Source organism: Haliaeetus albicilla, chromosome 7 (genome assembly GCF_947461875.1).
Source record: "Haliaeetus albicilla chromosome 7, bHalAlb1.1, whole genome shotgun sequence".
In the NCBI taxonomy this organism is placed as follows: Eukaryota; Metazoa; Chordata; class Aves; order Accipitriformes; family Accipitridae; genus Haliaeetus; species Haliaeetus albicilla.
Genome location: NC_091489.1, coordinates 39,341,728 through 39,368,305, shown reverse-complemented (window position 1 = coordinate 39,368,305; position 26,578 = coordinate 39,341,728).

Here is a 26,578-nt window from a genome sequence, read left to right as displayed (position 1 = left end):
CCAGCCCTGCTGTCCCCACAATCTCCTCCTGGCTCCTCTCTGCACCAAGCCAGTGCTGAAAACACCCAAGGTGCATGTGGGTGGCAAGTGAGTCCTGATGCAAGCAGGAGAATTTTACTGTAAGGCAACACCCTTTCATTGAAAGAGATGATTTCTCATAGGTTCCCTGCCTCACACTGTTTAATTTGCATTATAAGCCGCGGGAAGGAACTGTTTGGTGCTGTATTTCACAGTCGTTCCCTGGCAGCCTGGGAAGGGGATGCCAGCACTGGCACCGGCAGCCGTGCCCTGACCAGGCAGCTGGCAGCAGGGTGGCACCAGCTGCCGCAGCCCAGAGTTCTTCAGGTGCTCCACCCTAACATTGTTAAAGTCTTTGTGGTTCAATTGCTGAATGTAGTCTGGGAGCGACGTGAAAATTAGATCTAATAAGGAACGATTACAACTTTCAAGTTAAGTCTACTTGGTTGACTAATCAATTTGGTTAAGTGAAAATCCATAGCAAATGAGTCAGCTGCAGTACAATGTTTCTCCATCCAATTAAAATTAAACCACCAACTGTCATAATTTCACAATTACTCTGTGAGGATGCATCAGGGACTCACCCCTTGAGAAAGAAAATGTCAAGGGCTGCAGGGAGGCCCCAGGAGCAGGAGGGAGTGAGGAGCAGCCTCTGGCATGACCAGCCGCTCTGCCTGGGCAGCAAGGAGTCCGGCGGGATGCTCAAGCAGGTGGGGAGGTGGTGCTGGGTTCCCAGGTCCCCAGCACACCTGGGCTCTTTTTGGAGCCAAAGGCTTCCGAGGAGCCGCACGAACCCCAGCACCAAGCATCCCGGGCAGCCTTGCAGCTGTCCATCCCCTGCCCACAGCCCTGCAGGGTAAGTGCAGCCTGGCAAGGGCTCGGCCGTTATTTATAAAGCAGCCGCAGAGGAGTAGGAGAGGGGAGTCCGGTCTTGTAGATCAATTTGTAATTTTTCTTTTTTGCTGTGGCAGGAATGTGAGGGATGCGAACATTAAACCCCCAGGAAAGTTGCCTCTGCAGCACTCTTTAGTGGTCTGAATTATTTATGTGTGTACAGTTGTGCTGTGTGCCAAACTGTACCAAAAATAAATAAAGAAAGTCACTGCGGTCTGTGCTCTGGGTCTCCTCAGGACAGGTCTCTCATCCCGCTTGCAGGCAGGTGGGCAGCGAAGCGGGGGACTGGGTGGGGGGCACCAGCAGTTCCTCCTTCTCTTTTCAGCCGTCTCTTCAGCTTCCTCTCTTGTATACTGGAGATAATTAACGATCCGTCCGCACAGCAAGTGGAGGGTGAGAGCACTCCAGCAGATGAATAATTTAACATTTTTGCAGAACTTTGTACCTGTGCAGAGCAGCCTGTGCGCGCTTCCTTGCGAGCTGCCACAGCTCCATGCACCTTTTGGGGGGGCTGTTGGTGCTGCAGAACTGCAGGCTGGGGCGGGGGGCAGCTTTTTGGGGGTTTCCATGTGTAGCTGAGGATCAGTCTGGCTCTGCGAGGTGGCTGCGGTGCCAGGTGCTGGTGGGGACCATGGTTTTGCCAGAGATGCTGGTGCACACACGCTCCACCAGCCGCAGGTGGGAGCTCGCCCTGGAAGCCAGGGGCTGCTGCTCTCCTCCACCCAGCTTCTCCCCTGCTGCAAACCCGCTCGACTGCTGCTCTGCTTGCTTGAAGGGGAAAACCCAAATCTCATGTGAAATCACCTGGCTGGGGCAAGTGCTGGGATGGCACTGCCGGGGATGCTCGCAGGTAAGGTGGCCTGGTCGCCTTGCTTCCCTGGGGACTCGGCCCAAGCTCTCTAAGGACTGTGCTGATAAATAACAGAGCAGCTGCTTCTCCTTGCAGCTATGAAAGAGCTCCTGCCTGGTGTGGGAGAAGCCTTTGGATGTGTTTTGATATAAAAGGGTCAGGCGCTGGTGAGTGAAAGCCAAGAGACATTTATTTCATGCTGCAAATGCAAAGGTCCCTGTGCGGGCGCTGGCGGAAGAGCAGCAATCGCTCACGAGTTTCGGAGTGGACGTCTCTTCAATTCACCTTTCCCAGGCTGGGGAACAGGGAGCTTCGTGCTGGGGCTGTGTGAGAAATGGCTGCTGCCCATTGCTAGAGGAGTCGTAGCGTTTCCCCTTGGAAAGCTAAAGGGAGAAGAGTTGATCAGATGTGGCTCGTAGCAGATGGATTTATGGATTATTTGGAGCCTCTTGTACTAATTTTGCAAATGCTGTATGTCTGCAGGCTCTTAATAGTTGCATTCCTGGCTAAACGGATAAAGAATACGTCCTGCGGGGACTGAAGGCTTTGGGGAATAACTAATGCAAATCCTCCAGTCTGAAAGCAGGTGATGACTAGTATTTGGCAGTTTCCCTCTCGGGACAGTGCAGACCTGCTTGGTGTGGCCCAAAGAGCCCGAGAAAGACAAAACCGTGCAACCAGCTTGGCCCTGTGTGGGTGCACCAAGCACTTGGGAGGTACCAGAGGCCACGCAGATAAAGAACGATGCACTTCATGAGAGCTGCCACTCCTCACCCATCCCCATCCCTAAGAGAGCTGGAGCCAGGGGACCACCATGCCCTGCAGCCCTACGGCTGCCTTGGACCGAGGGATGCTCATTCAGAGAACGTCCCTGCGGAGGGACCAGCGGGTGGAAGCGAAGGATGGAGAGCTCGTGGGCACTCACGTTGCAGCATCGGGAGCCCGGGGCCATCCATGCTGTCTGCCACTTCCCTCCTCCAGACGAGCATCCCGCCCGCTCCCTGGCTCAAGATGTCTTTTGAATGTTAAGGCTCTGTTTTTATTACCCCTTTAGCTCTAACTGAGAGGGAGAGCTCAGGCAGGGCCGCAGCCCAGTTGGAGAGCAGGAGCCGAGGTGTTGAAAGATGCATTCCGAATGCAAGGTGTAGGGAAGAGAAATTATTAAACTCACAGATAGCAACAGAGCTTCCTTTGTGAGTGGTGGAGATGGGAAATTATGCTGAAGCAATGCATTGCAAATCACCTGCTGAAAGGCAGAGAAGGCCCTTTTATCCTCCCGGCCCTGAAGTTTTTCTGGTATCTTTGTATGCAGAGGCATTCCTTCAGGGGAGAAAGAGAAGCCAGCAATTTTGTGCCTGATTGGCAGGCTGTCCAGTGCCAATAAAGATATTTGTTTTTCCAGAGAAGGGCTCACAGACTGAAATCTTGCTCTTGCATTTTCCATTACAGAGGAAAATGAAACTTGGAAGGCGTTCTCCATTAGCGCTGCTTAGCCTCGGAGTAATAGCGGTGCTCCAGCGACTTGAAAGGAGGAATGCTCTGCTCCAGCCAAGCAGCCAGAGCAGACACGCTGCGTGGAGTGGGTTCAAAATCGCCAGCGATCTGGGGCGTGGCAGAGACTTCTCCATTGTCCTTCATGTTTGTGTTCCTGATGCTGAGTTGGCTTCGGTGACCCACTCAGCCGGCCCCAGGGGTGGGTGGCAGAGCCGGGGCCCTGATGCTCTGCAGCAGCCGGGTGGGTGTGGGTGCTGGAGGCTGAGCCTACCCGCTGTAGACGGTGCTTCTGCTTGCCCAGGTATAGCGAGATGGACAAAGCTTGGCTGGCCGGCCGGGGGGCTCAGTGGCAGAGCTGGGGACGGTGGGATGGTCCCACCAGTCCCCAGCACCGCACCCTGGCAGGTCCCGTGGAGAAGGCTGGGGTGGGCGGCACGGTGCATGGGCAGAGGACATCTGTCCTTCTCCAAGGCTTTGCCAGTGCAACTTTGCCCTCGAAGTGTTTTTAGTTTCTGTAAGATGTGCAGGGCTCTACTATCGCTCCCCATCCAGGTGAGCCGTCGGTGGGGATGCACATCCTTGTGCTGGGCTCCGCAGCATGTAGGGGATATTCGGGGCAACCCAAGGGGCTCCTCGGCCCCCCCATCCCTTCTGCAGGCACCGTGTGGGGTTTGGGCAGGGCCCACCAGCCCCCTGGCAGCCCCTGCACCCCTCTGCCCTGTTGCCAGGCTCTGCGCCACCGGCCCCGCTCGCTGCTGATCCAAGGCAGAGAGGAGGAACATCTGTTAACACAAATGCCTTTCTAATTTCTTCTTAACTCTCGCTCGGCATCTGCGTCGAACAAGCCCCTGCTCGGCTTGTACAGTGTTTAATTCTGGAACAGATTCAAAAGGCGCTTCGGAGCCGGGAGCGGGAGGGAAGAGCCTCTAAATCTTTAATAAGGCGCCGAGTCAGAACTTCTGCCGGGCTCCGTCCTCATCGTGTGGGGGAGAATAACCAGAGACAGGATTCCTTAATAACAAACACCTTTGCAGCAGCTCATTAAATCACTGCATTTCTGAAGCACAGCAGGACACTTGTGTGAATAAATAGTGCAATCTCCCAGTCTGAAGTATTTGCACATCTGAGTTATTTCCCCAGTATATGATCAGCTCTTTCCTTGGGTTTTTTCGCTCCCCCATCTCTGCCACGAATGATTTTCACTGATGAGCACAATTAACAAATGAGAGACAAAGTCGAAAAAACACATCTACCCCCTTGTCCTTCCTTTAATGTTTACAGTTTAACAAATCGCCCAGGAAAAAGGAGTGAGGAGAGATTTCTGCTGATGATCTAAAGGTGCAGCTTTTCTCTCCTTCTTGCTGCTTGTCTTTGTAGAGGACAAAATGCCCCCCCCAAAAAAAGAGAGAAAAGAGGGTGGCAAAAAAAAAGAGGGTAGAAAGACAGACCAGACCCTCTTTGAGGTGTTTATCTGACCAGTGTGCTTGCTCTTTTCCTAGCCTAGCTGACGCGTGATGCCAATGAGATGCTCTAAAGGTCTGAACAAACTGGCAGACACAGTACAGAACTGCCTGCAGTGAAATAAACGGAGCGAAAGGCTTCCTTGCTCAGTGCTCAGCTCTGCCAGGGTCCAAAGGAGGGTGTGAACACACCAGCCAAAAGGGAAGTCCCCGGACCCAGGTGGACGTGGACGGGTGGCAGCGCCGAGCCAGCCCCCTGCTCAGTCCCTCGGCGCACAGCAAGCACTTGCTTGTGGCAGGGGATGAGCGGGGCTGCAAGCAAATGAAGGCCGCAAGCTGAATTTAATAATACAATTGATTTACTTTTGTAAATACTGCAGCCTAATGTACATCCAAAGGCAGTGTCTGAGGAATCTCTAGAAACGGAGGAGTTTCTCTGCTCCGGTGGCACAGCGTTATCCTTGTGGGGTGTGAGCCAAGCTCCGTGCATGCCTGAGGTGGAATGGTGCTGGTGGCAGTCCGGGCTGGTGCTGGGCTGGGGAACACAGCCCTCTGCGAGGATCCTGGGGGGGTCCCGCTGCAGGGCCCCCCGGGCACTGTTTCCCAACCACCTTCAGTTCTGCAGAGCTTTGCCGGCGTCTGCACAGGGACCCCACTGCACACTGGCGCTCCCTGGTTTATACCCCTCCACGCCACGTTTCATATGAAGCATTTTCTGGTATGGTCTAATTGGAAGGTAAATAAACGGGACCTCCCTTCCAGCTAATTTGTTAGGTAGCTTTATTACCAACAGGAGAGAGATGACACAGAAGGATATTACGTACGGTGTTGCTGGTAATTATTTTTATTACTTCATGTGAGTTTTATAGTGGTAGCAGGGTGAGTTTTGAGTTGCCGCTTCCCGTTTCGGTGTAATTAACGTTCCCCGTGCGCCACGGGCGGCTGAGCAGAGATGCACCGGGGTCAGGCATTTTGGTCGATGCTGGGCTGGCGCCAGGAAAAGACTGTCTGCGGTCTGGTCCAGCCAGCCTGCTGCCTGTGCTGTGCTGCGTGCTGCCTGTGCTGTGCTGCCTGCACCGTGCTGCCTGCACCGTGCTGCCTGTTGAGCAGGCAGCCAGGGAGGTAGGGCACTAGCCCAAAGGCAGTGCCCGCACCCCAGCCCCTGGGTGCAGCTACGACAATACAAAGACCGAGGGGCTCATCCTTCAATGCTGTTGCCTCCAGACTTGTTTCTTTTCCCAGCGGTTGGCCAAACTCTGTATTTGCAAAGCAAACCACTCGTATCAGCAAAGCACTCCTTGTTACTCCAAAGAAAATGAAGGTATATACATGTCTTTATGAAAGATGATGAATTCCCGTAGCCTTCTCTAGTGACTTTTGCTTCTGTAAATCTCTCCCTCTCTCTTTGCATGTGCTAATTGGTCTTAGCATTAATTAATCTGATTTCATTATAGTCTCTTTAATTTGTCAAGATATCGCTTCTTTATTGGGCAAAGAAACACTTTAGAGGACTGCCGCAATTGGAATAATTCCCCTCCTCCCCTTCTTTAAAGTTACTGAGAGAAGTCATTATCAATTAAGCTCATTTGCATCCACATTAGGGTAATCGTTTCAGTTTAGCCAAATTTGCGAAAATTTACATAGCAAATTGACCTTCCACATTTTCACTTAAACATATAAAGTGCAAGAGAGACTTGTGCTGGCATTGATAATGAAACGGAGTTTATTTTGCATGGTTCTCTTCCTAAAAGAGGTCTAATTAGACCAAGTAATTTTTTATTTCATCCCTAATTGCAAAACAAATAAGCTCTTTGGCAGTTTCTTCCCTTTTCCTTTGCTGGTGTCACATGGATGGGGAACGTTAATCGGAAAGTCGTGTTCTCCTAATTAAGCCGCATTTGATGTCTCTGCATCCTTCCATCAGAGGCACCTTAGTTTCTTCCAGGTGTCTTCTGCTCAAGCTGCGGAGGCTTCCCAGATCACCCAGGAAGAGCCAGCTCCTGGTATCCATCAGCTGAATTAGGAGGGGGAAAAAGGGGAAGGCAGGAGAAGGCACGCAGTGCTGTGAGCGGGAAGGGAAGTGCCACAGGGGTGACAGCCTGGGTGCCACGCGGCTGGGTGGGCAGGGACCACCAAAAACACCTCCTCTATGGCAGCGAGGCTGAACCCTGTGCCGACCAGCCGGCGCCGAGTTAGTATTAGCCGAGAGGGCTGGTCTGCCAGCCTGCTCCTGTGAAGCCTGTTCACGCGTGGGGAGGAACCTTTGTTGGTCAGTGGGAGCGACAGGCGCACCAAAGGAGGAGCGAGTCCACAGTGGGGCTGGGCAGGGGAGCCGGGAGCCCTGGGGTGGCTCTTGGCATCTCCCGGGCTGGGTGGGTCCAGGCAGCGCCCACAACCCCCAAGCAAGGATGTTGGTGTTTTTGTCCTGGCTTTGCCCACGTGTGCGGGCCGGCATGACGTGTAAGGCGGCAGAAAATCAGTCTCTTGGTCTGCTAACTGAGCAGACCTCCTTCCCCCTGCCACCATACATTTTTGGCCTTGAGTGTTTTTAATGGCAGCCTTCATGGTTTGATGGAGGATTTTACACTAATGCAAGGCATTACCTAGTTAATTTGGCCAGAATAGAGTGTAATTTTGCACGGTCAAAGTCATTGCTACTTGAGCTAAAAGTTCCATTACGGTGCACTGCCCACCTAGCAATTTCAGAGCACGGAGAGCTAAGCAGCATTTTATTAATGGGTGTCCTCGGGAGCTTATCAAAAGGATGGCTCCTCGTCTGCATTGGAGATGAACGTGGGAGAGGGAGAGGAGCCAAGGCAGCGAGGGATGCCAGTAGGTGCATGTCCGATGTCCCGGGGCAGGCAGCTGGCCACGATGCACTTGTGGCGATGAGCGCATGACACTTCTGCCCGGGGACTCCTTGGTCCCCGGGGTCCTGATCAGCGATAGCGTTGTGCAAGGACGTTGTTATGCTGAGCACTGAATAAATGCAGGACAAAAACTTTGGCTCCTCTAATCGGAAGTAATAAATGATCCTCTTTGATTGCTGGTGCTGGCCAGGGCTCTCCAGCCTCTTGCGAAGCCGGGACTCGGAAGGGGCTGTGCTGTGTGGAAGGGTGCCATCTCCCATGGGGGGCCTGAGTCGCCTGGGGTTTACAGGAGCAGACTCTTGTCCCACCAGTCTTGTGAGATAAATCCCTTTAATGTGCTGTTTGTTTGGTTTTGCAGTTCTCCTGTATTCTCTCCTGCCATCCTGCTGCAAAACAAGGCGCGCAACAAAGCAAACCAACCTTGTGCATATCGTCCCGATTCCCGACTTGTGAGCAGAGACAGCTGTGACTGATTCCAGTGAAATACCTCGTGCCTGGGCTACAAAGCCCAGCTAATCTCCCCGCCGACCCAAAGCGTGTCCTTCCCCGTCACATGCCTGTGCTGCCAGAGCAGGGAAGGGGGATAACACTTTGGAGCTGCTACAAACGCTTCGGAAAAGGCTCTGCCGCGGTAGTGAGCAGCTGGTGCGGCTAATCCATTTTCCAAGCGCATTTGCAAGACACATAATTAAGAGTTCTGTCGAGGGGGGAAGCAAAGCAAACTATTAGACCTGTATATCACATTCTGGCTAGTGTAATAGCTGCTCAGGACCTCCTTTTTCTGGCGAAAGGCATTAAGGTGATCCTTAGGCAACATCCCTGGGATTTCCCGATGATGCCTGCATGGCATTAATTTTGAGTAAATATTTGCGATTCTGTTTGCCATATAATTAAGCACAGTGAAGGGATCCTGCAGATTTTGGAGGGTTTGTTAACCATGAGATCAATTCAGATGATGACCCCTTTCGAGTTCCCTCCTCTGATTTCCAGCATCTCTCTTGAATAATCTGCTCTGTTCAAATGAAGCAAAGCCAAGGCGTGCCTGTTCAGCCCCGCAGAGCTCAGCAGTGCTTTGCCGGCTTACGCTGCCGGAAAATCTGCCCTAACCCTGCCCAGTGTCGTAACGGGAGTGGTAGGTCTCGAGGCACAAAGCCAAGGGCTGCTGGTGCCCATTTGAAACAGTTCATCGGGCTGAGCGAGGGAGGATGCTCGTGGGAACCTGGCTCCGAGCAGCCTATCCCTCCCAAGCTTTGCAGATGGCTTTTAGACAGCGAGACTGCCATGGTGAGCTGGCTTCCTTCCCCTGCCTCCTGTCCCAGGGACCGGCCGGTGGCACAAGCCCTGCGAGGCCAAACATCCATCTCGCCGGAGCGTGCAGGGAAACAGCTGGCACCTCTGATGTCCCCTGATGTCCCCAGCACTGGGGCTGAGTCAGCAGAGCCAGAGGCACCCGGCAGCCAAGCCCTTGCAGGAGCGCAGTTGTCAAAGTATTAGCAAAACCACGAAGCAGAGCGGGAGAGGATGAGTAATTGACTCCAGCCCCAGGCAGCCGCCTCATCATCCGAGGTGGCAGTGGCAGTGGCGAGCGTGCTGACAAGTCGCATGCGTTGTACATGCCCCGTTAGCTTGCTTGCTCAATAAAAAATGCATAGTTACCACAGCGCCCAAGCACACCGCCACACGTGGCTCCTCTCTCGTTGAACCGCTTCTTCCAAAGCCAACAAAGAAATACTGACTGGGGCTGAAATCAGCCCAGCTTTGGCCTGCGTTCAAAGCGATGCTTTTGTTTAAAGCTAGGGATGCTTTGTGGGTGCTGGGGACACACAGGGGCTGCCATGCAGCACTGCTGCCTGTGACTGTGTGAGGGAAGAGCAAGCATGCATGAAAACACCTATTTCGGCTTAAAATAATCTTGCTCCAGTCTCTAATTTTTCTTTAAGACACATCTAGCACCAAAAGAAGCCCGTTCGACACCTCCAAATGAGGTCTGCCAGCCTCCTCCCCGCAGGGTCGCACCTCGCCGGGCCACAGCCAAGGCAGTGAGAGGAATCAATTCGGGGGGCAGAAAATCAGCAGTACCCAAAGCCGCGCAGGGAGGTGTTGTGGAGGCAATGGAGAGGCACGTTCAGGGCTGCGTCCAGAGGCTTGTGTTGAGCCCCTCTTGCAGCAGGAGTGTCTCCATCCTGTTGGGTGTTTGCAGCCTGCCCCACACGCCTATGGGCTTGCCTAATTACCGCGTGAAGGAAGCGAGGTGGGCTCCTGTCTGTGTAACTGTCAGGGAGGATGAGTTCGCCATAAGTCAGAGACAGAGAAGTGGAAAGGATGCAGGGGAAAGGGAATAGTCTGCTTGATCAGAGGGCCCAGGTGCTTTCCATTTTTTCCAACACAACTGGGTTTCCTGCGGGCACCTGAGGCTAACTGCAGCCTGGATGGTGAGGAGGGTGCTCATCAGGCTGCCTTGCCTCCCAGGCACCGTCTCTCACACCGCTGGGCGCTGGCACTGCCATGCCCCACATCTTTTTCTCCCCGCATCTTACAGAGGCAAGTCCTTGCTTTGCACACGCCTTCCTGGGGCAGGCGAGGGGCAAAATGCGTTCATCGCCCAGGCCCAGCCTTGCCTTGCTTTGCAAGCTGTTTGCATCTTTGTCACTATTATTATTAATAATAACTGCGATGTTATTTTCGGCAGCAAGGCAAGTCCCTCACCTGTGCAAAGGATGGAATTTTTTTCTTCTGGAGGGATCCAGGAATCCTCCACCTACCTGTGTAGTATTTCTCGTGCCTGGTTAAAGATCATTAGAGCCTTTGTTAGTGGAGCTGACTGACAAGGGGAGTAGATTAATATTAGAACACCCTGTCAAAAGTGGTGAAAAGGCTGGATTGATTTTATCGGAAGTTTATTCAGAGTTCTGTGTAAAGCCCTTGGGGGGTTACACTGCAGTGAATCAATCTCCTATATTAGCAAGTCCCTCTGGGAACAGTCAGCTTCACTGTTTATTACAGCCAAGGCTGCATATAATAGATACGGCATTCGCTTTCTCCCTCTCTCCTGTCTCATAACTTGCTACTTGAAATCGCAGCCGCCCAGATGAGCACCCGAGACAAGCGGAGGTGCTGGGGCTGTCTGGTACCCACAGAGTCCCCTGCCCCAGTCCCCACACTCCCCTCCCTGGGCGCTGCCTTGGCAATGCTGAAGGGTGCTGAAGGGCAGGATGCCCTGCTGCCCTCTTCCCCGGGCGAAACTCTGCCGAGGGGAGCCCAATACCTTTTTGTTGGGGAGCAGCTAATATCTTATTCACTGTGCAGCTTTCATCCTGGTACCCGGGTAACAAAACTAATACACATAGGACGATATCACAGGAGGCTTTTGCAAACATTAATTAACGTGCTCCCACAACGCTTACATTAAGAGAGTTTTTGGCAACCCTTAAACAGAGAAAAAAAGGCCACATTTGGAAGGGCTGTGAGCTAGATACCCGTGCGCTCCGTTAGGTCTAATTGCATGCAATTACTGCTACGTGTAAATCAGCAGAAGGGGAACAAAGACAGTGCAGGTTACATGCCAAGAAGCTGTAAGTCAGGGCAGGGGGCAAGGCCCCTTGCCTCGCAGCTTCTTTTTCCTCCCGGCTGTTGGTGTGCCAGCACCCGAGTGCAGAGATGAACCTGCCTTGGGGAAGGCTGGCAGCCTCTGTACCCTGGTCACCCCTTCCTTGTGCCTGAGCAGCGGGACCTCCTGTCTCCCTGTGCCCCACTCCCTTCCTGTGCTCCACACACCTGCAGAGCTGCTGGGCTGAGCACAGGCACTGCGTGGCCATGTACAGATGTAAGTGTAAATATTTCAGTGGAATATATGCTGGCTGGTGTAAGTTAAACCAGCATGAACTAACTTGAGCCTTCTTCCACTCCGGAGACATACTGCATTCAGCCGAAAGAGGCTAAAAGGCAATTGCGCTGTGTAAAGAGACCACGACACAAAAGCTCCTCCGTTACCAGCTCTGGAGCTGCCTGGTTCAGGCTGCGAGTGCAAAACGAGTTGTCTTTGCTAATTGCCGGTGCCGTAAGCTTTCCTCACCATGTGTATCTCAGCGTCATGGGTTATCACCAGGGAGAAGGCGGTTCAGCACCTGAAATGCAGTGTGCGGACATGGGGGTGCAGAGATCCCAGCCACTCCCGGTGCTGGGAAGCATTGTCAGTGCCTGCGGTGTGCGAGAGCACCTCTGTGAGCATCCCACTGTGGAGCCCTTCCACCCTGGGCAGCGGCTCTCAGAGGTGGGCGAGGGAAGAGGGGAACGGCAGCCAGCTGTAGGCTCTTCCCAAGGGCCCTGTTTTACAAGACACAGCACTTTGGAAGAGACGCATCCCTCCAGGTTCCCGGGGGTGCTGAGCCCCTCTTCCCCCCAGGATGCGCAGCCAGCTCAATGCTGGGCGTCCCTGACCCCAACGTGCTTCCCGCCCTGGCCATGGCTCCAGGGAGGGTAACTGGCCAGCTGGGGAAGCTCTTACTGCAGATGAAAGGCTGTAAATGTATATATTCCAATATTCAATGTCTTTGTTAGCAGATGTCAATACTGCCTTAGCACAGCCACTGCCTTCTGGCTGTTTGTTTTCTCCCTGGCTTTGCTGGGCTCCCCTCTCCCCTGCCGCGTCACGGGTTGCTGGAAGCACCAAGAGTTGGTCTTTACCGGCTGCTGCCCATCACAGCTTTGCTGAACAACGTATCGGTTTTGCACAGGAACGCAAACAGGAGGCTCCTCCCAGAGCTTTCCATAGGAAATAAAGTGCATTAGCTAATTTTACGGTTAAATGTCTTTTTAAAGACCTGCCTCTATGCCGGGCAACTTTGAGTGGTTGGTACCAGCTGTCGCAGTCCTTGGCTCTGCTGCTCCCTTTGGGAGCTTTTCCTCCCCGTGCTGGTGCAGAAGGGCCCGCTGCACGCTTGGAAGCATCCCAGTGGAGACGCAGCCCGAGATGTGTGCCTGCCATCTAAAAATAAGCCGGTGGTTCCCCATTGGCGTGGATGCGCTTGTGTGTACACAGCCTTTCTGTGTGGTGCTTAATAAGCCAGATAATTTTCGTTCTTCCTCTTCCACTGTCACTTACTTCACTTTTATCTGCACAACAGAAATTCCTTCCCGCGCCCCCCATGCTCTTCTTTCACTAATGCTCTTCACTTTCAAATGCTAATAATCTGCAGCACTAAAAGGCTTAGAAGGGGTTCTAGATTGTTTGATCTTTGCCCTGCAATCTACTTTCATCTTTCAGCTTTCAAATGTTACTTTAGGTTTACTTTAACCTATCAACACGCTTGGTATTCACAGGCATGCACTTTTGCTATGTTTTGCATCAAATCTACCCAAATTCTAATGAAGACGGGGAAAGTTAGACTTCTGGAGGTCAACTTTTCAGAGCAGTTGGTCATCCACTGTGGCAGATACAGCAGGGATTTTTCCTCTCCTCACGCATCAATGTTTCAAGAGGTGCTGCCCCGGCACCCTAAGGACAGAGGCCATGGTCCTATCCACGGGGCAGGGAGATGCTGGGGGAACAGGAACGGCCCTGGACACAGCCCGGACCTCTCCTAGGGGATGCAGCAGGTGGGGAGCCGTGCTTCTCCTTCCCCCTTTGTAATTACGCCTGTGGAGAGAAGAGCTTTGAAATCACCACTTTGTTCCAGAGCTCCTCCAGACTGCCTCATCGTTGCTGGAGCAGCAGTAAAGACATCACAGCACTCCCGAAGCTGTTATAACTTCATCTGGCCAGCCAGCCAGCGCCTCCACCCTCGCCAAGAGAGGAAGCCAGAGTGCTAGGCGATTTTCAGACGTTAGGGAACGCAATAAATCAGAAAGCAGAAGTTATCGAGCGCTTCACTAATGGACGGTTCCTTCCCAAGCATCCCCTCTCGGGCTTCCCAGGGGCACGGAGGCTGCTTTTGCAGGGGGAAGCCAAGGGGAGCCTTGCCAAGTCCTGATCTCCGCTGGAAAACGTGCTGAGGAAGGAGAATCCAAGGTGAGAGGGAGGCACTGTCCCTGGCCGGTCAGTGGCAGGAGCTGCAAAGCTCCGGAATGGGGGTTCCACTTTGTCCTCCCAGTGGCAACGACCCCCCGGCAGAAGGCAGCCCTGCTACATGCCATAGGCTGTGCTGCGGCCGTGATGCCGGCACCCTCCCTCCTTCCCCGGGGTCCCCGCGTGGTCTGCCAGCATGTCTTCTGCTCCTGCACCCAGACACGACCCGCACCCGTCCCCCTCTGCCTTGCCTCTTCCACGGGAGCCCAAACTGCAGCACTTCTCAAGGAGAAGCAAACTGTTTAATATTTAAACCCAAGCAAGCCAGGCAAAGCTGCTTTTCTTTTTTTATTTATTCTTTTAATTAAATGCCAATTAGAAAGGAAGAGAGAGAAAAAAAGGCATTAAACACTTAAATACACGCGACACCCAGGTTGCTCGAAGTTGCTACGAGCTAATTAGCTCCTTAAGTGATCATTTGAAATTCCATATCAAACAATTCATAATCTGCCCCAAAACTGGCAGCTAGCAAGGAGAAGCCCCCAGCCTCCCTTGGAACAAGTGGGCAGGGGCCATGGCCACCTCAGTGCCAGGGCACCCGGCGCAGTGCGGAGCTTTGGCTGAAGACACCTCTGTCAGCTTTCCCACTGCTGCGTGCCCCCGTACCCAGGGATGGGGCAGCTCAGGCACTGGTGCTGGCACGCAAGGTTACAGATCAGGACCTGAGCACCCAGTGCTGATCCGTGAGTCACCCCGCAGGAGAGCGGCAGGTAAAGAACAACACGTTCATTAGAGGCAGCGATTCAGCCTCCACCCTCATCAATTTTGGCAGTGCCTGTGATGCCTGCACATCCGACAGCCTCTTCCACTCCCTTCTGCAAGATTTATTAATTATCAACGCCGGCTCTCAGCAGGCGAGCTGCAGGAGAGGCCAGCCGGCCACTCGGTGAGATGGTGGGGAGCTTTTCTCCTCCGTTTCTCCCGCTCTTCTTTTCCTTAGCAAAATCAGCCTCTCTGTGTGGAGAGTGAAGAGGAGTGGGCCAGCCGGTGCACATGGCAGCACGTGGGGCTGGAGGGAGGATGCTTGCGGTGCTGGGGTGGTGCCGGTGCCGGCCCTTTCGCACACCCTGAAATCTGGTCCTTCTCTCAAGCCACAGCTCCGGGAACCAGGCAGCTTGCGCCAATCTCAGCTCCCTTCAGAGCCCGGCAAACGGTGACGCCAGCTCGGAAGCTGCAGTCCTTAAGGACCTAACCGCCAGTAAGCCCAAATATATCAATTTCCAGACGAGGCACGGTGGTTTTCAAGTATGGCAGCTGCTGCCTGAGGACAACCTTCTGATTTTCTGCATTTTTTTGTTTGCTGCTGGTGCTGGGGAAGCTGCTTTTCCAAGGGCTGCCAGCAGCCCCTCACCTTGGAAGAGGTGGGATGGGGCAGGGATGGAGCTGAAGCTGCTGAAGCTCACAGCCCGGGTTTGCCTCTTGAAGAGCAAAGCTGGGGTTTTTGCTGTTATTTAAAAAATGCGGCAACGCGTTTTTTTGATGCACGTTTGCCCTTCCCCTGCTCACCCACCCACCTGCCTGCAGGAGGGGTGCTGGGGCAGAACACAAAGCACTAGGAGCCAGTACAGCATGCAGAGCTCTTTATTAGTATTTGCATGCGTGCTAACATCATTTCAAACTTCAGCCCTCATTTGCCTGCTACCAAACAGCAAAACAAAGCCAGTGAGAGGCTGTGAAGGGAAAGCATGTTCTAAATGTGCCGGGGAGAATTCAAAGGCACTTTAAAGTGGGGATGTGGTCTGGGGAAGAGTCTGTTTTCAATGCAGATTTGTTTTTGTTTGAATTAGTTGATGCTTATTTTAAGCTCCTGTGGCACATTGTCATCTCTGGATTGCTTGTTTTCCTGTGCCAAAGTCAACCTTAATTTCTCCCCTCCTTTCAAGAGGGAGCCGTGATTTTCCCTCTGCTGCACAGAGCATCAGATGGGCAGGACAGACCCAGGTTCTCTAAGTAATGCTGACAAGATTACCTACTGATTGCCAGAGTAAAACGTTGCATTTCAACTAAAGCCGGGGCAGATGGCGGAGGAAAGCATTGGAAACTTGTCTCTAATTCCTAGTGAAGGACAAACCTCATGGGGACCAGAGATTCGCTTTGGATAAGCCGGAAAACTTTGGCTGCTTTTCTAAAGCTCATCCGTCGATCCCATGCGGCCGGAGCCGTATGGGCTGCAGCCCGGCCCCGGCAGCTCCCCGATCCCCTGGCTCTGGCAGCGTGGGGGCTGCTGCTCCGGACGGGAGCCAGGCAGCAGCCGGTGTCGGGAAGCTCCTGCATTCACTCCCAGCCCCATGCGGTACAGGGGGGCAACCAAGGGGGGCCTCCAGCATGTTTTTCTTCAAGAAAAAGTAAATGTTTGTCTTGCTTCTGCAGCAAAGGGGCAAGTGAGCTTAAACGTAGCCTGTGCCAACCTCCTGGGATGTGCCTCCTGGGAGCGTTTTACCTTCCATGTGGTACTGGGAGCCTTGGCATTTGAACCCTCATGGAACGACAGTAGGTGTTTGCAAGCCCTGGGAGGCTCCTTGCCTTCCCAGAGAAGAGCAAAGCCTGGACATCTCCTGGCTCCCCTGGGCGGGCAGGGGGGCTCAGAGCCCTGCAGCCCACCGCTTCACGGGGAGGAGAAGATGAGTCCAAGGAGGTGATGGCAAGAGTTATCTCGTCAAATGGTGTCAGCTGTCATGCTGGCAGCCATCGCGTGGCCAGGGTGGTGGGTGCTGTGCCGAGACCTCCCACCCCTGAGGTCTGTGTCCTGGGTACAGGGGCCACGCGGCGCCGAGGAGTTTGCCCGCGGGATGGAGCAAAGGCAGTCTCCCTTGCTGAAAGTCAGTGGCAGTTACGGCACTGCCTTCAGCTGGACCCAGACAGGCTGAAATCAGCCCGGATCCGCAGAAACCCACAGAATGCAGTACAAAGGATCAAGTACTGCCGAATTAGCTAATTAGTTTCTTATTAGCAGCTAATGGCCAGAAACCTCACCAGCATCTGTCACCTTCGCTGGCAGATTGGGTGGATGCTGAGGAAGCTGGATGCACAGGAGGGCTTCAAACGAAGGCTCTCCCAGCATCCGTGCCACTCTGCCTGCCACCCTCTTGCTCCCTCTGCCCTGTTTGTGATATCTCTCTGTTTTTGTTTTTTTTTACTCGGCACCAGCCTCTTTGAAGATGGGCCCTTAATAAATTATTTAAGGCAATAAATAAAGCTCTTGACCTTTCCTTGAGCTTGCTCCGAGACACTCTTCTCCTCCTGCGTTTTGGTTGCTCACCTGCGTCATTCCTTAGCCTGCTCTGTTTCCCATCGTGCTTTCATCCTGCCAGATTTGCTCTTCGTTAATCGCCGCCGAAGAGGTGCAGGAGCAGCTCCCTATTGCTGCCGGGGGAAGAGGACGGGCTCCTAGCCCACGTGTGTCCCTCAGCATGGCTCAGCCCTCCCGGGACTCCTCCTGGCCTTCAGCATGATCGTTCCTGCTCCCTGGGGGCTGTCAGTCCCTGGGATTGCAGCTCAATCATTTCTGAAATGGGGAGCTATAGCTAAAGCGCCTTTGCGGTTTAACAGGATTTTTCACAGCCTACACAGCAGAGGCTAGAGCTGCTCATCACCCACTGTTGTAATCTGCACCGTTAAGCCTCCAGCTCTATACAGAAAGCTTAACTTTGCTTTGCTTATTTGCCTTCTCTATTCCCTCACATCCGGCAGCCATATTTCAGGGAGGAAAAGTTAATCTTTTTTTCCCCTGACTCCAGACAAAGGCATTTCGAATGAAATACAAATTGCTGATGAAATTACTGGCTTTGAGCCTCAGCTGGGAAAGGCCCACTTGAAAGAGTCCCCACCAAAGGGAAGAAAGTCATTTGCACAAGACGCCCAGGCCTCGCGCACCACATTTCTTTGTCTTCTCCGGGGCGCTGGCGTGGATTAAACAGAAAATAGCCCAAGAGCAAAGCGTCGAACATGACTCGTGCAGCTGGGCGAAGCTGATGGAGGTGCCCTGCCTGGGTAAGGAGCAGCGACTGCTGCTTGGAGCCTGGGCTGGGGAGACTCCTGAGCCCTGGTGTGCTTTCCTGCCTCCGTCTCACACCTCAGTAATGAAGACAATGTTAGAAATAGCTCCCTGCACCTTCCCCGCTGCAAAGCTTGGTGGGCATGGCTGTGGCCGAGCATTCCCGGGGCGCAGGTTGGCCTGCTGCATCCTGCATTGGGCTGTGGAGGGCTCTCACTTCATTAGCTCTCATTATAAGCGCCGTCGCAGAAGATAAATGTGCAACTTAACACGGAGGTATGCTCTCTGGTGAAACTGAAAAGTTATAGATGTTAGCTTTGTAGCTTTATGAAAAAGCTTTCTTATGGAACCTGAAATGACCGAGATTAGATTGAATTAATATGTACGGGGTTTTTATAAAGATTTCCAGCACAAGCATTTCATAAAAATGCAAATCTCAGCTGAGACTTATAATTACTAGAGATATGTGTGGAGCTAACAAATTATCAGCACAGCCGAGCTCTCCACCGATAATTGCACGGGGCTGTGCACAGCGTCCCACTGCAGCCTCTAAACCTCGGGGGGGGGGCGCGGGGCGCTCCTGGCACCGTGGCACCGCGTGGGAGATCAGCTGGAGCTTGCAGTAAAACCGGATGCGCGGGGATGTAGCGAAGCACACGGAGCATCCTCTGCCACCGTCCCTCAGAGGAGGAGGCAGGACGAAGACCTGGGCCTCAGCAGGGCAGCGATCCCAGTGCCTCCGTACACTCCTTCTCCGAGCTGCGGATGTTTCCATGGGTGTAGGATCAGGACCCTGGCATGCTGGGAGCTCCAGGCTGGCACGAGAAGTGGAGAGCTGTGCTGGTCTGAGGTGGGGTGCTCCCGTTCCCTCTGGGACAATCCCTTCAGAAGAGATGAGTTGGCACATGTTGATTTTTACAGCATTTCACGGTTTCCTGCACGTCCCTAAATCCCAGGCCCTGGATGCTGCATCAAAGAACTACCGAAAAAGTTGTTGCTGTTGCTCTAAAGTTTTTGGGGAGGAGGTGAAGCGGGAAAAGCCAGGAAGCCTTTGGAGGAGGGCTACTCTTCTCCAGGCAGTCCTCCACATGTCCCACTGCAAGGCTTCCTCTCTCTTCCCTTCTCTCCCTGCCATTTCTTCTGGAGGCCAGGAGGAGACCCTGGTGGAATATTAACTCCGCGGTCGCCAAGCGATTATTTATTACAATCGGCGCTTTTGGGTCCTTTGACTCCTCTCCGTTAATTAGACTGCAGAGTGTAATAAACGTGATGGAAAGAGCCCAGGCGCGGGAGGCAGGGAGCTGGGGCGGCTCTGGGGAAAGCACAGAGGAGCAGCCACGCCGCGAATCGCGACCACCACTGCCGCATCCAGCCTCAGCTCTGAGCAAGAGGGCAGAGAGGTACCCTCTGAACCGAAATGCTCATCCTGGGTCAGATGGAGCAGAAGCCGCTGCCCAGCCTTACACCGGCCCGGCACCGCGGGGACCCTGGGGTCAGTCCCTGCAGGGATGAACGATGCCACATACATCCCGGGGGCATCGCAGGGATGAGTGGAAGCCAGCCCGAGGCAGAGCTGTCCTGCCCCTGCCCTGCACTGGAGAAACATTAAGAAAGGAAGGAGAAATGAGCTCATTTAAATGGCATTTGAATCCCCCCTGGGGACTCTTGCAGAAGCAGAATGTGAATAGTGCAGCTGAGCACTGGGTCGAGAGCTGAGAGCAGCTCTGCTCCAACAGTTATTTAAAATTTAAATCCACAAATTAAATAGATTCTTTTTTATGATGACAGAGTCCATGTCCCGGGTCCCCGAACACCTCTCACTCCGTGCAGCGGCGCCTCGGGGGCTGACGCCAGCTGAAATATTGCTGTTCGCCAGCGGCTTACAGGTTTCGGCAGTAGCTCTCTCATTTCCAGCCAGCCCCGCCAGCCTCTTTGGGTGCCCTGGCCGGGTGCTAGGCCGGGCACTTTCTGCTTCTGCTGGGTTTTTCCCGGAGGCACAGGAGAGGCAAAGTGGCCAGCCTTCCCTCGCCTTCCCACCATGCCACTGCGGGGCGGGGGTGAGCTGGAGTCGCAGCCGACTCCTGCTTTGAGTTTTGACTTCATTTTTTAAATTATCGCTCAAAGCGCAACTGTAGCGAGAGGAGGAGTCCTGACATTTGTGTCACAAAAAGAAACCTTTTCGTTTCTTTAGTCTTTCAAGGCTGCCTTTTCTCCTGTTGCTACCTGTTGCTCTGAAGGGATCCGGTGAAAGGAAGCTTTGGGATGACAACACTGAAATCGGAAGCCCTGCAAGAACAGCAGACATCATGGGTGAGAACCGTAAGTGTCTTACGAGACAGGAAAAAAATTAGGCATCATTAAGAGAGGCGAGCTTTCCTCTCTGCCATGTAATGCTGCAAAGCAGCCCGGGCAGATTAGTGTTCCCTTCAGGCAGCTGGGGGAGGCCGAGCCTCGCTGCTGCTCTGAAGCCACAGTGGAACTGGAGGAATTTTTCCATTGACCTTTTTCCCTATGGAAGATGGGGGCTTTAATTAAATAAATAGATGGATGAATTGTGTATTTTTCCCTCAAAAGTTCACAGTTTTGCCGCAGAAAGGCAAACACCGCCGAACACTTTCTTCATCTACATCATTCCAGTTCCAGCAGCCAGGGGACAATATTTTTTGGGTTATCAGGGTCATCTTTGGTGAAAATATGCCAGCCCTTTGTTCTGTCCCTGCTGTTTTAATGGCTACTTGGGACAATTGAAAGGAACCTGCCTAGTTTCAAGACCTGAACCTGTCCCGTGAGCGGGAAGGAGGCCGTCTGTGCAGCACGCTTTCTGCCAGGGCCAGCAGCCTCAGCATCCTCCTCCTCCTCGTCCTCCCCCGGGGCAGGCTGGCCCTCCCTCGCCGCTCACCAGTCCCCGGCTCGGTGGCACTTGTCAGAGACGGCCACACCAATTGATCATCGAGCAGCAAAGCCAGGATCAGAGCGAGACTGCAGGCTTCCTGCTGCAGTGCCTTTCCCTGTGGGGGGACGGCGAGCTGAGTGGGGAGCGTGGGATCAGAGATTTAAAGGCTCGGGTCTTGGTCCAGGGCTCCAATGCAATGCAATGCAGGGCAAAAGGGAGAGAGGCAGAAAGAATGCGAAGAAAACCTATTTTATTTCAGTGCAAAACTATCCGCTTTAAATACCCTTTTTATTACATTATCTGCATAGTAATACTAATAATAGATCTTGCTGGCAGTTCTAATGAGGCTGGAGAATATAAAGTTTCCAATAAAGTTAATTGTTGCCTTTAATACTCTCATACATTTATACATGGTAAATCTTTAAAGAAAAAGCACTCATTTCTTTGCCATTAAACATGTCCACCCTTTGATGGGCTGAAAGCACATGCTCTGCCGGGTCGGTGACTCAAACAAAAAAGGCGAGCTATCACGGAGAAAACCTCCATCAGAGCGTGAAGAGGGGAACTGGGGGCAGGAGGAGAGGGCATTTTTCCTTTTTTGGGGACTGGATTCACTCCTGCCTTGGGTCTCTGAAGTGAGTTTCTTTGCCCTGTGAAATTCTTCAGGGACTGATGCAAGCAGGCAATCCTTTTTATTTAGAACTATCTATTAGGCAGTAGCTTAAAAAAACCCCAACCACCCACCTTAAAAAACTAAATGGACCTTTCTCAGGGTGAAAATACACATCTCGAGTTGAGCTGGAAGGGAGCATTCCCTGGACTGCTGGAAAAACCTCCGCCTGCTCACGCTGCTGCCCCTTCTCTTCTGCACAGGCTGATTGGGATCGGGGCTCACTGGAGCACGAGCCCCCGCTCCTCCCAGCCCTGGTGCTTGCTGCGGGGTCCTCAGCTCTTCCCACAGGACGCCGCTCCCCTGCTCCGCCACCGGCAGCAGGGTAATTCATGGGGGATGCTGCCTTCGGCTGCGCTGGCGCTCCTAACAGGTGGTTGGATAATTAAGTGTGCTTTATGCACACAACGCTGTTTTGCTCAGTGTAATTGCAGATTCCATATAAATAATTCACATGGAATTATTATACCGAGGACATCACCCGCCTCCTCATAATTTGCTTAACTGAAATAGGCTCTTTCATCACTAGCGGTGATTTGCTTTAAGACCGTGTATACACCATCCCTTACAGGCTGACTTCGGTGGAGATTACTGTAAATTTAATTAAGTTATGCAAATTGTTTGTCCACTCTGCGGTGGAAAGGTGTTAGGCCACTGGACCGCGCAGTCTAAGGGCAGGAAATGGGGGCAGTAAGCCTGATGCCTCTGGAGGAAGTGGATTACTATTAATAATAAAATAATCATAGTGACCGACTTATGAACCTGTATGTCACACCTTCTCCTGAGGCTGGTTCTCGTGCTTTTCACCGAATGCATACCAGGCACTCTGCATCCCTGGTGAGGCTGGCATTGCCTCACGTCATTACGGAAGGTGCCCATTTTCCAAGGTGGTACCTTGGCTGTGCCAAGGCAGCCAGAGGCAGCGCCTGCTGTTACTGTATGGAACGTTATGTGTACAACAGGGGCACAGGAGCAGGGGGAGGTAACAGCTTCCCTCCCGTGCCATGTGCTCAAAACAGAGGATAGAGGATCCATCCCCCCGCGGGCCAGCGTAGTGAGCAATAGTGGGGAGGGTGCCCAGAGGGCAGCCCGGGTGCTACTCCTGCAGGCAGGGGATGCCAGGAGGGGCTTGGGGCGAGCCCCGGGCAGCCCCTGGTGCCCCTTGCAGATTGCGAGCGGTACAATCAGGCTGGTTCGGAGCCCTGCACCCTTCACCTGCGCAGCCGCAAGCATCCCTCCCCTCCGAGCATCCTGCTCCACCGTTGCCTTTGCGGGCGGCTCTCCTCCTCCCCAGCGAGATGCCACTGAGGCTGGCGATTGGGATGGGAGCCTGAGCAGAAGGTGACCTTATCTCGTGGTGGCAGGCAAGCCAGGTGGGTGCAGCCTGTGGCTCCTTCCCAAGGTCGGCGAGCTGCCCCGGCACGCCCCGCTCCCGAGGCTGCAGTTACCATGGCATGGTGGCTGCTCACCCCGATAAGGCAGACAAAGCGACGCTAGCTGCTCTTCGCTATTCAGGAGTGCTTGCCGAGATGAGGCTGGCAGCCGGGTGGAAAAGATCGCTCCAGCCCTTTCTCCTGCATTGTCTCCTCCTTTTGCCACCTCTCCATGCTGACCGCGGATCAGCTGCAGCTGGATAAACGGCGTGGGAGAGCAATGCTCAGCACCCTCCGCACCTCTGAAACCCGGCTTGGGGGTCTTCCCAGTCTGGGGGTGGCACTGGGGCCTCACCACGGGGCATCACCATCCACCGGTGCTGTGGACATCCCAGGGCTGGGCTCTCCTCGCCGCCTGCAGGCAGGTGCCCGGCGCCTCTGAAGCACCAGGCAGCCTCAGAGGTGCTTCGTGGGGGTTGGGCCGCTGCAAGCTCTTGCCAGCACCCGACGACGGGGCTGTATATTGATACTGGCAATAATTCCTGTCTCAGAGAGCGTGGAGAAGATGTACAGCTGCCTAATGCTCGACGGAGGTAAATTGCCATGTAAGCACCAAAGGTTATTTGGACACACAGTGGGTTTCTGGTGAGCGCTGCTGGCACGTGGTTGCCGGCTGGCTCTGTTTTCTCCCTGGGCGAGGATGCGTGATGGCAACAGTGACGTTAGCCTCTGCATCCCTGTCCTTGGGACGACGGCCCCACAGGGATGATGGATGTCACAGCCACCGCTTCCTGGGTGCTGGCGGTGATCAGAGGCCGTTGTTTATCGCCACGGCCCTGATCCTTCCTCCCAGCCTCCGTTCCCATCACCCAGCCACTGCCTCACCATAAACCACTCCACTGAGATGCCATCCAGGGGAATTTCTGGCTGGCCTAAGAGGTGATTTAGTGATGATGCTTTCATGAATGGGCACATATGAGAAGAGCGAGCGAAGGCTGGGCGAGAACATGGGGCTGCACAGCGCAGCGCAGCCGTGTCCCATCCTGGGCCCCATCGCTACCTCGTCCCTTCTCCCAGTGTGACCCAGGGGATGGCGACCCATCCCATACTGCTCGGCTGTGGCTCTGCAACGTGCAGCTGGGGTGGCTGCGGCACTGTGTTGGAGGGGTCCAGCCGCTCTCAAATGAAACACCAACAAGAGCTCGCCCCTTCCATCTAGGGCGATGAAATCACTCTATAAACATGAATTAAGAAGGAGGCTTCACAACACCCTCAGGCAGCAGATCATATGATTATCCCCATCTTAGGAGCCAGAAGCTCCAGCAGGGAGAGAAAAAGCGACCTCTCCAAGGTCACTCAGCGTGTCAGTGACAGAGATGGATTCAGAGCCCAGGAGGGGGCTTAAAAAAAATCTCCTTATCTTTATTTTTTATTGCATTTAAAAATAAAACACAGTTATTAAATATCATAATACCCATAATAGATTTTAAACTTGAACTGCATCCAGAGATGCTAAATGATAAATATAGCTATTATCAGAATAAGCACTCAGTGAAATTGATAGCTAGCATTTGTTTAATGAGTGTGTGTACATAGACATGCAGAGGCACGCATGTGCGGAGAGGGGGAGAGCTTTCGAATGCGAATTTGGGAAGGGAAGTTCTGACGTAACTGTCAGCTTGTGGGGCTGAACATCCCGGGAAATCATGGTGAAAAAAATTCATTTTTAAGGAGCACCTGGCACCTGTGCCGGTGCATCCACACTGCTACGGCTCCAGGACTGGGCACACTGGTACGAGAGCTGCCCTGAAGCAGGGCTGGGAGGGAATCCCACCTGTGTTAGGGCTGTGTTCAACAAGCGGCTCCAGGCATTTAAAGGGGCAACTCAAAGTACGTTGAAGCACTTAGAGCGCGGCACTGAACCCAGGGGGCCGGCTCCCCTCGGGGGGGCAACGCTGCCTTTGCTTCTGCCCTGGGAGGATGGCCCTGAGCCCCTGCGCACCCCTGCACAGTTTGAGCGAGCTCAGAGCCTCAGCAGAGACAGTGTTAAATCCTGTCATGCTAAAGGTCACGGTGAGACCCAATAAATGCCCTGTTTAACAATGGGGAGAAATATTTTTATCGGTAACCTTTTGAGAAGGTAGTTTAATTGCGCGCTAACAGTCATTCGCAGAGGGCTGCTGGGAGCCATGTGGAAGCAAACGACAAGAGCTTGAAGCGTCTTCAAAGTTGGACTCTCTGCTTTGCTGGGTTAGACAAGGTGCGTTGCCCCACACGGCCAGTGCCGGAACGTCCCCAGAGCTGCTGCTGCAACCAAGGCAGAAACCAAAGCTGATGCAGATGCGTGCTGCCGGTCAGGCAGCGCTGTGAGGGCAGCTGTAGGAAGGGTGGTGGCATGGAAAGGTTTTCAGGGGCAGCTGCTGATTTGGGGGATGAGGGAGCTCTTCTTATCAGTGCAGCAGCCTTTTTGCATGCAAGAGCTGCGGTGCACAGGGTAGAGTCAATACTTCATGGGCATCACCCCAGGGGTGCTGGTGGGTGGCAGGTGAAGAACAGGTGCTCTGGTTATTCAGGGAGGAAAGCAGAGCACCCGCGGGGGAGGAGCAGCTGCCACGCGTTAGGGGGAGCCTTTAAGATGGTGCTGCCTAGGGCAGCCTGCTTTTGTCAGGAGATGTGCAAGTTGAGGGGAGTAAGAGTGCCTTCTTGCAGGGCTCCCCTGGGTCCTGCAGGCAGAGAGCATGGGGTGGGGGACACCCTCCCCGCTGCCCCCTCAGCCCTCGCCAGCAGTGATGAGTCTGGGGGTGCTCTCCAGGCCTGTTTGAAAACTAGGAGGCTACCGTAAGGTATGTGCAGCGTTTTCTCTCTTTTTCGCCTGGTGGTGTGTGCAAGAGTCACTGCAACTTACTTTTCTGGTGCTGTTTCTGCTGTTTGTGGAAATGCTGAAGGCCCCTGTGAGGGAGGACATATAGCCACTGGTCCCCATCCCTAAGCATCTGTGTGTCTGCCTGGTTTCTCCCTCTGAGGGCTGGCTGAGGACAGCGGCTGTGGTTAGCAATGCTCCAGAGAGTGAGTCTGTCTGTCTGTGAGGCTTTCTTCCAGGCTTGCTCAGTAGCATGACCTGCCAGAGGTGCCCTAGGCCAGGGAGGCGGTTGGGGCTTGGGACCTCTTTTGGGTGCAGGAAGAAAAAGAAAGGCTATTTCTTTCAGTTCAGCTTGTTTCCTCTCAGCTCTGTTGTTTTTGCTGAACTGAGCAAATCACCCAGGTCTGAATGTGCTTCGAAAGTGTTTCTGCTCAGGGGGTGCCCCCCTCTCCAACCTGTAATGATCCCACTGATGTAGTACTTAAACAGGTTGTTTCCTCTTTCTGTACACTTTTAATCTCATCTTTTCCAAAACTGCTTTGCCTTTATCTTTCCAGACTCTAAATATCTATTTGCATCCCCTCCATAATGTCCTGTTTCAGTTGTTGAGCACTTACAATGCAGAAATTAATGTCTCACTTAGTTTGACTAGCTGCAGGGAAAGTGAGGTGTGAGGTCTGCTGCAGCAGTTATCTCAGGGCTACCTGGGTGTGAGTTTTGGCTGGAGGCCCCTGGGTGCTGCAGGGTGCTGGGAGCTCTGCACCCACTGTAAAACAAGTCCTCCTCTTCCCGAGAGCTATTTGCTCTCAGGTGATTTGTGCTCTGCTCAGTGGATGGTCAGTAGGGATGGGTAAGTTTTTTCAAAACAGGCATTGCTGTTAAGAAGCACAGGCAGGAGAGTTCTTGTATTATGGCAATCAAAAACAGGGCAGTGGAAGGAGAGCAGGATCTGGCTCCTACCTGTTGCTGCAGGACCTCCATTTAGGGTGGTGAAGCCAAACAAGAGCAGAGCCTTTAGTCTATTTTTAAGGATGCTGAGTGCCCTTAGACCCCGTGAGCTTGGGGGAGCTTAGGCTTTGGATGAAGTTTTGGAACTGAATGTTTCAGAGAAGCCTGTTGTCTGTGGTTGAGGCTGGGC